This window comes from Harmonia axyridis, chromosome 1 (genome assembly GCF_914767665.1).
Source record: "Harmonia axyridis chromosome 1, icHarAxyr1.1, whole genome shotgun sequence".
Taxonomy (NCBI): Eukaryota; Metazoa; Arthropoda; class Insecta; order Coleoptera; family Coccinellidae; genus Harmonia; species Harmonia axyridis.
The window spans coordinates 35,431,115-35,448,504 of record NC_059501.1 but is presented as its reverse complement, the minus strand read 5'-3'; the positions used below and the strand labels follow the sequence as shown (position 1 = coordinate 35,448,504).

The following is a 17,390-nucleotide window of genomic DNA, read 5'->3' as shown; positions in this document are numbered from 1 at the left end:
CGAGATACAGGCTGTTAAAATGTAATTTCGAGTTTCTTCTCATAGCACTTTGACTTCATAAAATATTCAACTTGAAGTTTTAATCATGTGATATGCTAATTTTGAACGTAAATATTCAGGCTGATTTTTTGTTGAATTTTGAACGGGTCTTTCCTCCAGAACTTTTTTTCGTGGACCACTGGTAGTTAAGAAAAATGTAAAAAGTAAATTTAATATGATACCAAATTTCTTAGATTAGAGGTACAAATGAAAAATGAAAATGAGGAGATGCCCGGATAATTTCGAGGAGACAAAGCCCCATAAACATATTTTGAAGTATTTATTGCAATTTGGCATTGTTATTCCAATTTAGAGAATATTCTCTAAATTGTGATATGCCAAATTCGATTGCAAATCTACAGGGTGATATATTTTTTTGGAACAGTTCTCGCTTTTTTCTTCAGAAACATTTTTTGGGTGGACCACTGGCGGTTTAAAAAATGAAACTGTAATCTTATACTAAATTTGTTGGATTATAGTAGTTTTGTCGTATCTGCTACAGATCTCGAGAAGAAAATTTTAAACTATTCTGTCGAAATCCTCGGGAGAGTTCAAATTATCAGTAAGCTGTGATGAATATATTAATTATTAGTTTTGGTTCTTATTTTCCCGATAGCTAGCAATGTTCATAAAGATTCGATAATAGTATGTATATTATTCAACGAGCGGTAATTTAGGTCATAACTCACGCAGAAGGAGTTTGCAGCACGAGCCGCAGGCGAGTGCTGTAATTCATCAAGTGAGTTATGACCATTACCGAAAGTTGAATACTATACTTTATCTACGACTATAACAATAAATACTAAGAAACAAGTACAGAGAAAGAATTTTATTGACCAACTTACTAGTTACCTTTAACAATGCTATACAAATTTCAGTGGTAATTACTCATTTTGTTTATTGATAAAAAGTGTAAATTTTGAACTACCAGTAAAATTATTTGCCTTCTTAGTTTCTCTGATTGACGTCTCAGAAACGCACATAATTTGAAAAAATTCTCTATATGGATTCCATTATTCATATGTGGTTCTTATGGAGTAGAAAGTCCATAGAGACGATGCTTTATAATTAGTGCTAATTTCACTAAAATACACAAAAATCATTTTCTGTAAACGATGACTTAATGTTCTTACTGCTACACCAATCTTGAAAATTTTTGTGAACGCCTTTTTATTTTTTATATTATAGCGGTGTACTAGTTGTTCCATAATGTTTCTGTTATTTTGGTTTTTGATAAATTTCATGCCCAGCCTATGCAGTCTCGTCAGTATTGGCTCCACTTCTGTTGTTTCATATAATAGAGTGTTGGAGGGGTTGTGTAAGGGATTGTTGGGATGTCTCAATTTTGTTATTTTTCTAAGGCAAGTTCTTTCTGCTATTTCCAGGTTATTAAGTGAGGTTTTTGTCGCATTCGAGAATATTATGCTACCATAGTTCAGTAACGGTCTGCATATCATCTTGTAAATTGAACTGGCTGTTTTGATGTTGATTCCTAAGTTCTTGTACGTGAGTGATCTGAAGTGTCCGGCTCGTGTGATGGCTGCTTTTTTCTGTACCTTCATATGGTGTTTGAAATTGAGTTTGTTGTCCACGTGTATTCCCAAATACTTGCACTTAGTTGTTGGTCTAATTGTATCATTGCCAATTTTTATACCTGGGGAGTTGTTCTTTATCTTATGGTGGAATATTAGGGGTTAGGTTGTATCCGCGAGCGTCTCATCCATGCTATAGTTATATCTGTGAGTTTTGTAGCCTTTCCACACATTTTTTTAATGTTTTGCTGTGGGTAATTAGTTAGATACTATTAATTGCTCGAAAGCAGTTGAATAATGAATATATGATTCAATAGAAAAAGATAAACTCTAATCATCACGAAAAAGTAGCACTACAAGAAGCACCCTGTATTTCGCAAAATATCCTTAAAATTATTAGTGAGAAAAATATCGAGCTTGAAATAATAATTTTTTCTGTTCATAACTTTTGATCGAAAATGCTTCGTATTCCAAGAGGGTGTTAAAGTTTTTATTTGAGAGTGAACATATCATTACCTACTCTCAATTTGTTTAAAAGAAAAAATGGAACGTCATCGAGATATTTCAAACTGGAAATCATTTTTAAATTCAAATTTGCGCCAACGTACTGGATAATGTATCAAAAAAATGCAAAATACGCGTTCAGATGTTTTATTTTTTTGTATAAAAACGGCGGCACATACGAAAAAAAGCCAAGAGAGATTTTTTTGTCACGAATTGAACGAAAATTCAAAAATGATTGTGAATTCGAAATATCTCAGTGGCGTACCAGTTTTTTCTTATAAAAAAATGAGATCATCACTTGTATGCGCGCCAATGATGGACATCAAATTCTTGATTGCATGTCAGAAAATGCGTTATAACTACATCTTGAAACTCACCAAATTTTATACGCATATCTCGACCGGTTTCAGAGCAATAAATAGTCAGTTTTTGAGTAAAACTTTAACACACCGTATCTCGGAAAACGAAACATTTGCGGACAAAAGTGATATAGCAAAATGTCATTATTCTTTCATACAGAATCCCTTCCTGAAGTTTGTCGCACATATTTACTAACATGCTGCATTTGAAGCATTTCTCTTGAAATGATTATACTCGTGTATGATTATACTAAAGTGGCACGAAGTATATTTCATCTGCTTCTTTTAATTAGTTGATGAATGATAAGATTTCATTGTAGCTTTCCTATGGAAATGAACCAAGTTTCTGAATCAATAATGTTGTCCCAAGAAGCCGGTTCTGTTTTATATAGTTTCAAATGAAATCTGTAGTCAGTCTTTTGTATGTATGAGGAAGATAATGCGTCTGTTGAAAACTCAAGTATGTAGCTGCTATCATAAAGATTCGTCTAGTTGCCAGCATGCTATATAATCAGTTTCTCTTAAAAATTCTGAGTAGTAATTAAACAGGTTAGAGAATGTTCCAATATTGCATCTGTGAATAAAGTATGTGGCACTTAATTGATTTCGATATTGAAGTTTGTTGTACCTATTTGGAAATACCATATAAGCCTTGTTCGTTTAATCATTAAAACCACAACCAACTGGTACTTGTTGACATGATTAACTTTCTCCATGCAAGGAAAAATTGGATCAATCAATAATGCATTTCCATTCGGCATTATTTTTCTTTGAAAGTTTGAACATATTTAAAAGCCAAATATGTAGTTCTTTAAGTTCCAAGTTACATCGTTATCCGTTCACTTCTTTTTTGTTGGGTGTAGATCCAATTGAAATGAGATTAATTAATTGTGAAAAATTCACATACCACCTTATTTTTCAAAATATTCTAAGGAGTTAGTTCAGAAACAAGAAAAATCAAGTTTTTCAATTCAGTCATTTCATTTCATGAATATGGATACAGATGCTTCCATCATTCACGTTGTTTCCACAAAAACAAACAATTATTGCATTAATAGAACCATTAGAACGTTTGAAATTTGTGGGATCTTGTTTCAGTTTTATGTGCTAATTTTTTACAACATATTTTCAGAATTAATCGAAATGAACTTATATATTATTCAGAATCACCTATTAACATACTTAAAATTCTATGCTAATAGGTGTTCCTGAATTTGATAAATAATTTATGCAATTATGTCCATCTCCTTATTCTTCTCCATTTCGAACAAGATAAACTTGTTTAACATCCGTTTACAATGAATGAGAATATCAGGTGATTTGATTATATTGAATTCTAATATCGCAATGAAAATGAATTTTTTATTGTCAGACACAAAGCATAGGATTTGTTGGAAATTACTGTACTAAATTTGATAAAATAAATTTGATTGATTGATTATTGAGAAGACATATGATACAGTTTTGAATTTCAATTGATTGGGAAAGATGTAATATCAATTATGCGTAACCGTGTGCGTACGTATACCATGTGATATTAATCCAGAATTTTTATTCAATTTCCATAAATTCATCACTCGCAACGCAACAGTATTATATCACATGCCATTCTCGAGATATGTCGAAGTTTAACTAATTTTTCCTGCTCAGCGTTTTCGAGATCTTACAACTTTTCAGGATGAGTGAAGCAATCTCAAATGTTCCTCTGATTTACCGCCTTTTTCAACCACATGCGAGAATTCAAAATATGTTTATACGTCTTTATTTTTAATTTTATAAAGATCGCATTTTCAGCCTTTGACAAAACTTTTTTTTTTAAATTTCCATGTGGAAATTCATAAAAAAATAAATGTTTTAAATTCGAGATGGAGAAAATAGATTTTCTCTATTTCACCTGTACCTACACTGTCAATACACAGTTAATCACGTCTGCTCAAGTGAATAATTCAGTTGAATCGATGTCAAGTATAGGGTACTGTGAGACTGTAAGAAATAACACACCTCGTTTTATTGCCTAGACATACATGCCGAAAGCGTTTTCATCAATTCGAAACTAGGTGTTAGAAAGCCAGTGATATACTTCTACATCTCAATGCCAGTTGTATGTTATTTCACAGGTATAGGGTGTCCTGAATTCTATGCTCACTGAAAGCATCTCGAGAACTTTAAAATTTTGAGACAAAATTTTCAAGGATCCTTTATCTCTTTTTTTGAAATAATAAGATATCAGAAAGCAGATCATAGATATCTGAAAAATAATTGTTTCAAATATTTCGCTATATCTTGGTTTCTGTTCGGGGTATTCGAGAAATACTGAAATCTTTTTTTCAGTAATTTTCATGGTTTAAGTAAGTGTTACTCAACTGGGACACTCTATATATTTCAACGTGGTCTTTAAGCCGCAGAAAAAGCATCTTATTATCTAATGATCTTATTGTGACTAGGCTTGTGTAATCTTTATTATTCATGTATTTGATTCTCGGGTGAAATGAGAAAAACACGGTATTAACAACTGAATATCCTCATAACTTGTTTCATATTGTAGTTATCAAGATTAATAGATGTTCATGAGATCTCAGTGCTAATGAATGAACAATGAGATACATCTTTCCTTCATCGAATATAACCTATCAACTAATAGATTCATATAATTAACAAGATCGCGTCGAAACGTTCACTCTGAATGCCATTTGGTTGTCTACAACAGTGTTCCAGAAATATCATAATGAACGAGTGAAAACGTATAAATAGATCAAACTCATTTCAACTCATTCAAGATCAAACACGAGGGGTCTTGATGCTGAAAAGATGAGTTCTATAATCTTCGTTTAGATCAAATTTTTCAATGGAAGTAGGTTCTCTTTATATCACAGCCAATTTTTATCAGCTTCTTAGATTATACATTGACTAATTCAACCCTTCCATTCAACAACAAAAAATTACATTCCTCAAATTCGAAATAACTTAGGAAATTAATATTAGTTAACTAGTCAATTGAAGATTGCATTATGTGCATTCATTTGAAAAATGAGCTGTTAAGAAGGGGATAGACACGGAAATACTTCATCGAAAGAAATTTAGAATGAAATTGCTGGTGCCTCTTAATGCCACGAAAACAAGAAAGTCTGTGTGGAATCAGTTTTCGAGATTTCCTGCTGAAGACAAACTACTCCTTGACTCCAGAAGAACTTTTCAGAAATATTAGAAGACTACGCTTTAAATATGAAGAAGAAAAATGATTATAAAGAATCCATTGGGAACTACTTTCGAAACACCAAAATGTAATATAATATAATAGAATGATTAATTCTTCCAAGGATCAATTTTAAAATCAACTTATTTGGCTCGGGATATGAAGAGCATAAAACTGCAAACTTTAAGAAAGAAGAAAATCAAGTTCCAAAGCTTTTTCGACCGGAGAGCTTTTGAGAATGGTTAAGTGTTACGGTGAAGATAAGCTAGGTGGGTTGAAATAAATTATTCCATTTGTTCCTTCCATTTGAATTAGCGTGCAATGAGGCATTGATAATTGATCAATTTATCACTTACAAAAAGAGTATGATCTTCTGAAAAACTTCACTAGGAGGGTGGAATATAATCGAATATTGTCAAAAACATCCCAAGGTGGTTAGAAAAATTTAATGAATAGTAAATGGTTAGTGAAAAATGAAGAAAATGAAGAGACATGTCCCTTTCGCTTATACCTTGAACTAATAGAAAAAAGATGGACAAATCCAAATGTAATAACTGACAGACTCTTTTTGACTATATATCCCAATTGGAAAAGAAGAATAAGGTATAGTTCTTCCAGGGCCGTCGCTAGCCAAACTGCCGCCCTAGGCAGAGACAAAATTTGTCGCCCTAACAGAAGTTTTACAGAATGCTAAAACTGAATTCTTATGAATAAATGATGAAATATATGAATTGAATTCAGGTTTCAGATTCTTCTGCTGAGTTTCGACTCCATAAAACACTCGAATATTCATTTTTTTCTTCAATATGATTAAATGAACCATTATTTTTAATTCGAATATATGTTGCAGACATTCTTGATGGAAAAACTTTTAAGATTAGTGAATTTGACGAAAAAAATCGTTTGTGATATTCGTTGAAATAAAAAAAAAATAATTTAATTCATTTTTTCAGTAATCTAGTTTTCTTGAAAAAAGTTGATAATGTCGCCCTCCGTTATTTGCCGTCCCTCTAGAAACCCTGCGGTTCAGGTTCTTCTGCTCAGTTTCGACTTCATAAAAAGCTCTAACATTTTGTTTCCTTTTCTTCAAGGTTATCGAGCAAAACAATCGGATGAACCATCATTTTGAATTCGAATGCGCCCACGCCCAGCACTAGTTAATTTGATATAAAAAATGAAAAATATCAAAATACAATGGAATGCTTTACAAAATAATAAAACTCCTTATATTTCTTAAGAAGAATAAGCTTTGAATGGTGAAATGAAATCGTTTTTCGTATATTTTGCTTTCCATTCTGTGCAATCAACATTCTGATTATTGAAGAATTGAAAACAAAAATAATCCAGAAGCCGCCCCAAATGGCAATAAATTCGGGAATGTTTATTAGCAAATCGAACGCCGACAAAGTGATGAATGCGTGGGTTTTTTAGCGTCAACTTGTAAACAACACTATGAGGGGATAACGCAACATCTGGTTATTTATGATTATAATGCGGCACCTTTGATGGTTTTTGATTTTTATTTGTCGGTATTTTTCCGAATCAAATCTCATTCGGTACTTTCCATTTCTACACATGTGATATTTGTTGACCGAGCTTGAAATGCCGCCCTTGAAATTTGGCGCCCTAGGCGACCGCCTACTCTGCCTACCCCCTAGCGACGGCCCTGAGTTCTTCCAATCTCAAGAAAGACTCTATAAAAATGCTCGTCCAGTCTTCACTCGATGTCATACCGCAACCATGTAAATGATGTATATAGCTTCATTCACATCATTATTATTATTCTATTTTCTCGTCCTGTAGTTTAGTAGCAAGGAACATTATCAGCTACGATGACGTAATAGTTGTATAAAATTACAAGTGCACGAAATTGTTCCAGATGAACTTGGAAATGTTCTATCTGAAGTTAAGGCAAACTAATATTAACATTAATAAAATCGATGGGAAAATTTAGTGGAAATTTTATCGATTAATCTCACCTATTATTTTCGTCCTGTACCAAAAATAATTTGTTCTCTGGATAGATGGTCCTTAGAATGCGAAATAATTTCCTTTAGAACTTGACGTATCATTACTGACTTTGAAAGTAACTGGAGAATATATTTGATTGCAAAATATTCATCTTTAGTTCATGTGTCACAGAATTTCATCATTGAAGTGACCAAATTGACATATATTATTTCATATGACGATCAACTAGGATACTGGGATCTATTAAAAAGGAGTAATAAGACAATAAATTCCCTGCTGATCTTGCTACCTAATAAACTTGTGGTAACTTGGAAAACTCTTGAATATTAGAAATTTTCTGTCCTATTCAAGTGAGTTCAATGCTCATTTTTATTAATCCATTTACGGACCTCACAGGTCTATGCGATTGATCAGAAACATAATGAAAAAATGACAGCTGCAGCCAATGAAAGTAACCAAATCCGCATGCGGTAGAACGTGGACTATAATACCTAATAGAAACAACCAAATCTACACATTCTGGTTCCAGAGACGATCTGCTATAATACCTGGGTTTATTCGAAAGTATTATTGGGCAATAAATACTCTGGCTTCTAATGAATTGCTGGAAGCTTGGACAACCCCTGTAGGTATAATAAAAAAGTTCTGGCTTTCTCCAAGTGACTTTGGATATACTATACAAACACATGCCTCTCTTTGAAAAATACTTAATTAGAATAAACACGAAAAAGTTCAAAATAACGAACTATCAACATAGAGCACCTGCCATTTTAGCATGGGTAATTGACTTAATGAACAAGAGTTAATTAAAATTACTGGGTATTTGAGTGTACACTCCTTAAAACCATATGTACAACTAGATGTAGATGTCAAACTTGTTCAAAATCTTAGAGAGGACAACCATATATAGTGCTGGCCTGGCAAGTCTGTATATCAAATAATAATGTAATGTAAATGTAGGTACTATATGCTATAATGATAATGAAGAAACTCGTCCTCTCTCTTAAGAAACAGTCGAAAAGGATTCAAATGTATGTGCCTGTGTAGAAGAAGCAAATGAGCATTTCTCCAGCACTGAAATTTTTCCAGAAAATGATATTCAGGATGGCACAGTGAGACATAATTAAAAAAAGGTTGGTATGAAACCTATGAATTGAAAACTACCCAAGAAATTTTCCCAGAAGATTGTATCAGGCGTATGTAATTTTGTTAGATCGTTAAAATAATTCTAAAAAAAAAGGGATTCCTAAAATTAATTTTGTTCACCGATTTTCTTTTTTCGCCTATTTTCTCTTCATGGAAACCACAGTAGCTAGATATTAATCTCGGGAAAATAAATACTTGATCTTCTCATCATAAGGAGGCAATACCATAAAAAATTTAAAGGATCATGGACCGGTTTATTGTGAAATATTGTTGTTTGACCTTTTGTAATTACTACCCACTCAAATGGAGAAAAATATTTGCAGATGCTTCAAGATGTCATTAAACCAACTGTATGGAAATTTGGTTTCAGCAGGATGGATGCTCTGCTGAATTATTCTATTCAAAAGAAGTTGCTGTTAATAATGTTAATAGCTCAATATACTAAATCTATGAGTGGCAGTAATGAAAATAAAGCTACTTGCTTTAGATTTCGGGAGTCACATAAAAAATAAATTGCTTAATTAAATGAAAATTTGAGCTTTATTCCGAGAAAACCATAGTCAAAACAAGGAAATTATAAAGGAATGTAGATAACTTATCACTATAAATAGGTGTGTTAGAATAAAGTTCTGAATATTTCTAATTTGTCATATCTGAGAAAATAATTCGGTATTTATGTTGTCGATGAGTAACGGAACCAAGATTAACGTACAATAAATGCTGTTGATTTGGAAATGTTTTTGGCCAGCAACTGGTTGGCAAATAAGGTAGCAACATACTTACTCACTCTATTCAAACGAATTGTCAAATAAATTTCCATTTTTCGTTTTGAATACATGTTTTTCTACCCACGTGCTTGAAATTCCCATCCTCTGCAAACTTGGATAGGAGGTATAAGCAGCACATTATCAAGATAAATAGCTATAATTCAACGAATATGTGAAGTTCTTGGCTCGATATTTGATTTGTATACCTGGCAAACTCATTCCGACTAACTTTCTTCAAGATTTTATTGAGCGAGTAAAAAAGGCATTACCCTCTTAATTGGAGATATATGTAATCGGATATGCAAATTCGCTATAGGCCGATGATTCAGTTGATTACCATCATTCTTGTCAATTGGGGTATAGATATTGCATCCAGTAGCAATTGTATGAGGGTACAATTTTGTTCATATTTCTGCGAATTGCATACGAAATTTGATAATTTTCACTCAGTTCAGTATAGTTTTTCCAATCTTACTTGAACGAGACTATAAGAACGCTTGTCCAATTTTTATTTGATGTTATACTGCAATCATCGGTTCAAGCTTTTTGAACCCTTTGAAACCAATAGTTATTCGTTTGTATTAAATTCAGATTTCGATTTTTTCAGATAATTTGCGACGTGCATAGTTTTTTTTTGGCACATTATTAATGCTTCTATGTTATTCTACTGTCTTGAAATTTAATTATTCGATATTCTCGACATGTAATATACTAGCAAGGAACATCATCAACTATGATCACATTATGATCGTTGCATGAAATTATGAGGACACGAAAGTGTTTTAGATGAACATAGAAAATTCCTGTCTGAAGTTGAGGCAAGCTAACTAGTAATGAAATTGATTAGGAAAGTAAGTGAAAATTTAATCGGTTGATCTGACCTAGTGCTTTTCGTATTCCATCAAAAATCCTTTCTTCTGTGGTATGAAGGTTCTTAGGATGAGAAATCATTTTCTTCAAAACTTGACTCATCATTACCCACTTTGAAAGAACTGGAGGAAGAGATTTGATAGCAAAATATCCATCTTCAGTTTTTAACAATTTCTCAATGACTGTGCCTTCGTCGTTGTTTGATTAATTTTTCTTTAACTGCTATTAATAACAGCCCAAAACAGTTCTAATGATGAGATGTGGAAGATGAATACAACTCCAACCAATAAGGGCGATCGGCGAACAAATTACCATGAGGCAGCACGTGTACTATTTCGAGCAATGAAAGTGAGCAAATCGGTACATACTTTTTCCATATACGATCAACTAGCTTACTGGGAACTATGCAAAAGGACTGGTAAGACAATAAATTTTCTGCTGAACCTGCTTCCTGATAAATATATTCTATATAGTTTGATAGATATATTCTGGCCTATTCAAGGGAATGTGAACTATGAAAATACTTTAGCTAAATAAAAATAAGAAATCAGTTCCACATCGAGCTGAAACCGGGTAAAATGCCCATTTTATCAATCCATCTACGAACCCCACTGGTCTATGCGAATTATCACAAAGATAGCTGACAGCTGAAGCCAATGAAAGTAACCAAATAGGTATGCGGTGATACTATATAACCAATAGAAACAACCAAATCTACACATTCTGGTTCCAGAGACGATCCGCTATAATACAAGGGTTTATTCAAAAGTCCTATCAGGCAATAAATATCCTGGCTCTTAATGAATTGCTGGAAACTTGAATGACCCCTTTATAATAAAAAATTCTGGCTTCCTTCAAGTGACTTTAAATGTACTATAGAAGCTAAGGCATATATTTCACAATAATATAATCCACAAATTATTCAGTAGCAGAGTTTTGAAGTGAATAGCTGCCAACAACTGTCGACTACTTGTTCATTCACGAAATTGCAACTGTTTATTCTTCAAAACAAATTCATATAATACATAGCAGAAGTGTTTCCTGCAGATATGTTCTAAGAGTTACAAAGAGTTGCGTGAGTATCTACCATTCGAAAGGAAATGCCTTTATTCGCATAATTAGTAGATAGCCTGGGAAGACGCACGGAAAATTTTTGATTGCAACTTTCATCTGAGCACCACCTTGATTCAAACCCGCATTATCAACCAGCAATTACCAACATAATTGCTTAAGAATCGAATAGTACCCATTGGGAGAGAACACATCAACAATATATGAAAAACAAAGCACTTTCCTGTTTATTCTTTGTTGTTGTAATTAACGGATTATGATACTGTAATAAAAGTGTTAATGACTTTTATGATCTTTATCTGCTATTACTGTCTTTTTCGAGATTACTTTCAATAGGGAAGAGCAGACTTTGAGAATGAAAGTGCATATAAAGTGTTGATTAAGCTACCTTTATTACGTTACTCAATCTTGATACTAGGGTATTTATAGCTCGAACTCATGATTTTTTCGGGAAGTATTGAACTGAGGTCCCAAAGTCATGTCCCATTATATATCAATCACACAGGACAACTAAAACAAATCTTTTTTTGGTGCCTGGGATTTTATAGCTGATTTTAACTACATTTGGGAAGCTTGATCTGTATATGCAATCCCTTTTTTTCTATCAGCTCTACTTTTTCAGATACATCAGCGTATCTACCAATGTGGGTGGGGTTCATTCAGTATATTCATTTATTAGAGTTCTAAAATTATTATGGAACCATTGCCTATCAGGTACCTGAACTGATCATTTTAATCCCCTAACTCGAGTAAGTAAGAGAAAATAATTATTCCCCCGTTACATATGAAGTTGAAGCAATTTGTAAAGGGATTGTATTTGTAAAAGATAAGAATGGGTCATGTTTTGCATATATAGGGGTGAAAATGCATCAATTGAGCACAGAAAAACTTAAAGTAGGGATAATTGACACGGTCCACAAATAAGAAAATTAATTCAATGAATCAAGTTGAACGAGAAGCTTGGACATCATTTGTTGCAGTTGTAGAAAATTTTCTAGGCAAACATAAACATCAAAACTATGTTGTTGAAATGGTTAGTAACAAGATGCTTGATAGTTTCAAATCATTGGGGTGCAATACGAGTATTCAAATACACTATTTACACAGCCACTTAGGACCGTTTTCCAGAAAATTTAGAAGACATGAGTGAGGAACAAGGTGAAAGATCTCACCAAGATATAAGGGTTATGGAGGACCACTACCAAGGAAGATGGGACATACACATGATGGCAGAGTACTGCTGGAGTTTAAAAAGGCACTGTTTAAAAAACATTAAAGAATGTCGCGGAAAAAAGCTTTCGAAGTGTTGAGTGACTATTCGATTTTTCGATGCGACATAATATTGTATTTAACTAAAATAAAAATTTCGTATCTACTACAATTACGGATTTGAGTTGAAATAATGTAACTTATATTTCTCTAAAATTGTATATCTTAAAAATTTGAGTTCCTAGGTAAAATTGAATACGTTATTTGAATTCAGGATATCAAATTGATATAGCTCAAAAAACCTCGACATCAAAACAGCTGTTCCCCTTTTTGTGTGAGATAAGATGTCTTTGGGTATAGTTGTGTCAGACCTATAACAATAATAGTCCAGTCCGACGTTTGGTTCCAGAAAATAGTGCAAAATTTTACCATAAATTTTGAGGATTAACGATTGAGGAAAGTAAGATAGAAAGTTGAAAAATTTAACAATTTTTATTTTGTCTTGGATTGTGTTGCGGCCTAGGGTGTATTTTGGAAGAAGTAAACATTCGTCATCCAACGTAGAGAAATATCTGAAACTTAATAAGTTATTTCAGTAATAGTCCATAGTTCTTAAATCGTCCCTAGTTCATGCGAATCATTGGAGAGTATGAAAGAGAGTTGAAGCCACTATAAGATCAATGAGAGCATCTCTTATTGAAGGAGAAATAATTAATTAACATATCTGCAACAACATCCCTTGATCAGTGGAAAGCCACTCTTTCAACCACCACAAGAGGCGATGGATTATTACAAGTTTGTTTACTAGAAGTCGAATCAGTATAAGAGAAAATAACATCCCTGCTAGTGAAAGTGACAAGATGATGGCTACAGGCAGCAAATTGAATATTATCGGAACACAATCAACGTCATCTTGTACAAGGTCAATACGAAATCTAAGAGACATTGATCGGCATTCCGAGAAATCTAGGAAATGCAAATTAGTAGTTTCGATCTGCATTCCGATGTAGGTTATAAAATGGAGTTAACGGTCGATAATTATGTCTCACTCTGCAATACAACCAAATCCATCGATTCGAGATGGAAATTTAGAAGAACAACGGCTCGGAATACACTATCTTTATACCTGGAGATATAATTGGAGTGGGGCCCAGAGCAAATATTTTCAATTGAGGGGACAGCATATGGCAAGCGGAGAAGTGCCAGTGAACGTACTAGTTGGTACCATCCATGCGAGATCGTCTGCTGAATATCGGAATCAATGGTGCTGGTATGGATTCGATACGGATACGAAATTGACACCCACGTGAAAGTGGAATGAGATGTTGGACGTCTGCAAAAATGATAGAAGAGACATTGCACGTTTTCATTTCGAAAGAAGAGTGATTGATCTATTTATTCATTATCATTGGAAAGGGGTGCTAGTTTCTCCATACAGCTTTCCTCAAATCCTTAATAATTTGGGAAAAACTTCAAGTTCATTAATTTTTGAGTTATAATTTTTAAGAGTCTGAAAAAGTTCTAGGTTTCAATCTTCCTAGGAAAATTTGGTGTATTTTAAATCGACTTAGAACTGGTCATGGTCGTTGTAATAGTACCCTCTTCAAATGGCATTCTATTGATAGCCCACTATGTGAATGTGGTGTAGAAGAGACCATTGACCACTTGGTGAATGATTGTCCGATTTATAAATTTCATGATGGTTTCCAAGCTATCCATTAAGTTTCAGATTCCTTTTCAGAATGGGTAGTTAACTTCAAATCGATATAATGAAAACTAATATTTAGTACTCCTTTCTGCTTCTTTTTTTTTTGTTTTAGGATCCAATTGGAAATTATAGAGTCGTCAACCGAAAAGAGAGGATAAAGAAAATTTTGTTTTGGTTGAAGAGGAAGTCCTTCAATATAAATTATGTCAGCTTATTCTGTAAACGTTTACACAAACCAGTCACTACACCGATACGGGGAGACAGAGTTTTTGCTGAGGTTTTTATCTGTTCTCTTGTATCATACGTTGAAATGTATGATGCCCCGTTACATTTCCTCTGCTTATACTGAGATTCATCGACACATATGCTTGATTGTTTGAAATTAATATTTTGTATTGCTCTTTCTCAAAAAAATATATATAGAGTCTGACCTTAATTTTTTTATTTTCAAACATAAACGAACCAAAAGATGTTTCAGGTTTAAACCATTATGTTATGTCTGAAGACACCCCGAAACAACAGACTTACATGACGAAAATACGGTTAACATTTTTTTGTTTAGTATCATTGCAGAAATAGTTGTTCTCAAATTCATGATAATATAATATAATACGCCAAAAAAATTTTGTTTTCTTTCTTTTTTGGGTTCAAAATCCATAGAGCGTATTCTCGAGCTAGGAGAATCAATAAGGTATAAGAACTGATTTTTGTACCAAAATTAACAAGTACTAATTAATACCTCTGATAGTTTCCGAAATAACTATGTATGATTGACGGATTCTTTGTATATTCGATATTTGGATTATGTTCAAAGTAAACTATAAAAATTTCAGGGGAGGGTTAAAAATGGTTTTTTCCTGAAATGATTCCAAACGTTTATTATAAGAAAATATCAACAAAAAGTATCACGCATGAATTCAGGTAGGAAATTCGTCTTAACCAGGTGATTTTTAATGATTAGGCTTTCCAGCTGTTCTATTATTTTGTCCATCTGCTAAACGGCCATCATCTTTCAGTAGCAAAAAGCCAAAGAACATATTTCGATATAGAAATAATTACAGGAGCTAGGTAAGGAATATTCAAAGATCCATTCAAAATTTATAAGGTTAATTAACTGCAAAAATTACTATTTTGGTTTGGTAATGAAAACTAAATATCAAGGTATATACTTGCAATAAATTGTAATTGAGAGTTTACTCTTGTTTTTATTATTTACAAAAACAATGTAGTTATATGTGATATGTATATGAAAATGACAGAAAGAAGAAAGCCGTTTGCCATTTGCTAGAACAATAAAGATCTTTTTTCTCTCTATTGTTAATAGTATCAAGCCCATATCACCAGAAGTTTTTTATGACTGTTTTAACTCGAGTCATGAATACGTACTGATACTACATTTTTTGTACGTAGATGGATTTTTTATTGTATTTGGGAACGGTATATTTACTAAGAAGTTGAATTCAAATAAATTATGCAATTTATCAATAGTATATAATTGGTGTGTGAAATTATAAGTTGCTCAAAGATGTTGTTATCGCTCAGGGTGTCAGAAAAATTGAGTTTCCAGGAATTATTTCTCAAGTAAGAATTATTCAATCATAAAAAATATGAAATTTGGGGATCGATGGCTCCTGAAATTTAACAGTGAATTAATCGCTTTGCCTTTGAGATCTTAAGAGGGAACATCACCACGTGACATTCGTGAACTGTCAATATTTTCCTAGAGGAGGGGGGACAAACATTATGTGAGGTTTTGTGAAAACGATTGAACAAACAGTAAAAGTTGGGAATATTACAATAGTTTCAATGTCGAAAGGGACTTCTTTACTGGTCCTTTTAAAATTCTCACAATATTAGAATCTCGCCTCTTTTGTAATGATTTCTTTTACGATTATTATTAAAATATATTAGTTCTTTGTAGGAATACCACCATATCATCAATTACTTTGCGGAAAATGAAAATTACCAAAATTATTGTTTTTCTCATTCGCAAATTGAAAATATTGAAATACTACAATGTAGATTATGTGAAAACCGCGAAAAATTCGGTGATTTGTAGGAAGAAATATATCTAATTTCGTTTTGAACTGAACAGTCACGTGATGTTGTTTCCTCTTAATGTGAGGTTTCTGCCAAAGCGTAGCTTTTCGTGAATTTTTCTTTGCACAGTATATTATCGTAATAGATTAATTTGTCAATTTAAACTCAAGTATAACAGAAGGTTTTTCATTTTCTTCCCTTAATTATCTCTGGACTTTCCCTTATCCTTCTGGGTGCTTTTATGTTTTACCTAAGTCGATGAATTATTCATCAGATTTATCAATTCAAATTAATTTTTAATGCTCTTAACTCATATTATTTCACTCTAGGCGTTATAAATTACTTAATGTTCTCTTATTTTAGTTTCACCACCATGATGGAGTGAAAAAAAACCCATGAGTTGAATCCTGATCAGATATATGACTAGGTATATAATATAAAGCTATGTTTTGACTCAGTTTTGAGGTTATGAATAGTACGTACTTTTTCTATAAGAACAAGTAACAACAAAAAGCGATCTCATATTTATTCGATCAAGGTGATTCAGATATTTTTAAGACGATTTGGATAGGTGAAACGTTACAACCATTTTGTATTCTTCAGATTATTTATATCTTCATGAATAATTTATATGTGATATCAGCCATAAAAACCGAAATACGAATCTCCTCAGTAACATTAGAAATATATGGAATAGAACAGCAATAAAAAAGAATACCGTGAAGATGTTTTCAGTTCTCGGAATATAAATATGCAGTTTGATTTCCGAGAATCATAGACGCGAAGATCGAGGCTTCTGAAGGACCAATAAACCAGTAAAATTCAAAGCTATTTTTAGGTGTCGTAAATATCAAATGGGAGGATTTGATGGCAATAATTATTTTCAACGAAATTAGACGTTAAGAAGTGTTTCGTGCTTATTGTTAGATGTGTATTGTTATAGACCGGAAGTGGTTAACCATGAGAAGTTTTATAATATTT

General features: G+C 32.7%; 1 protein-coding gene across 2 annotated transcripts in view; it reads right to left on the bottom strand.

Moving 5' to 3' along the window:
* The window catches only part of LOC123680901 (ras-related protein Rab-23), a 45,455-nt gene that overhangs the window by 24,857 nt on the left and 3,208 nt on the right, over window positions 1–17,390 (bottom strand). The gene's annotated exons all lie outside the window — the stretch shown is intronic.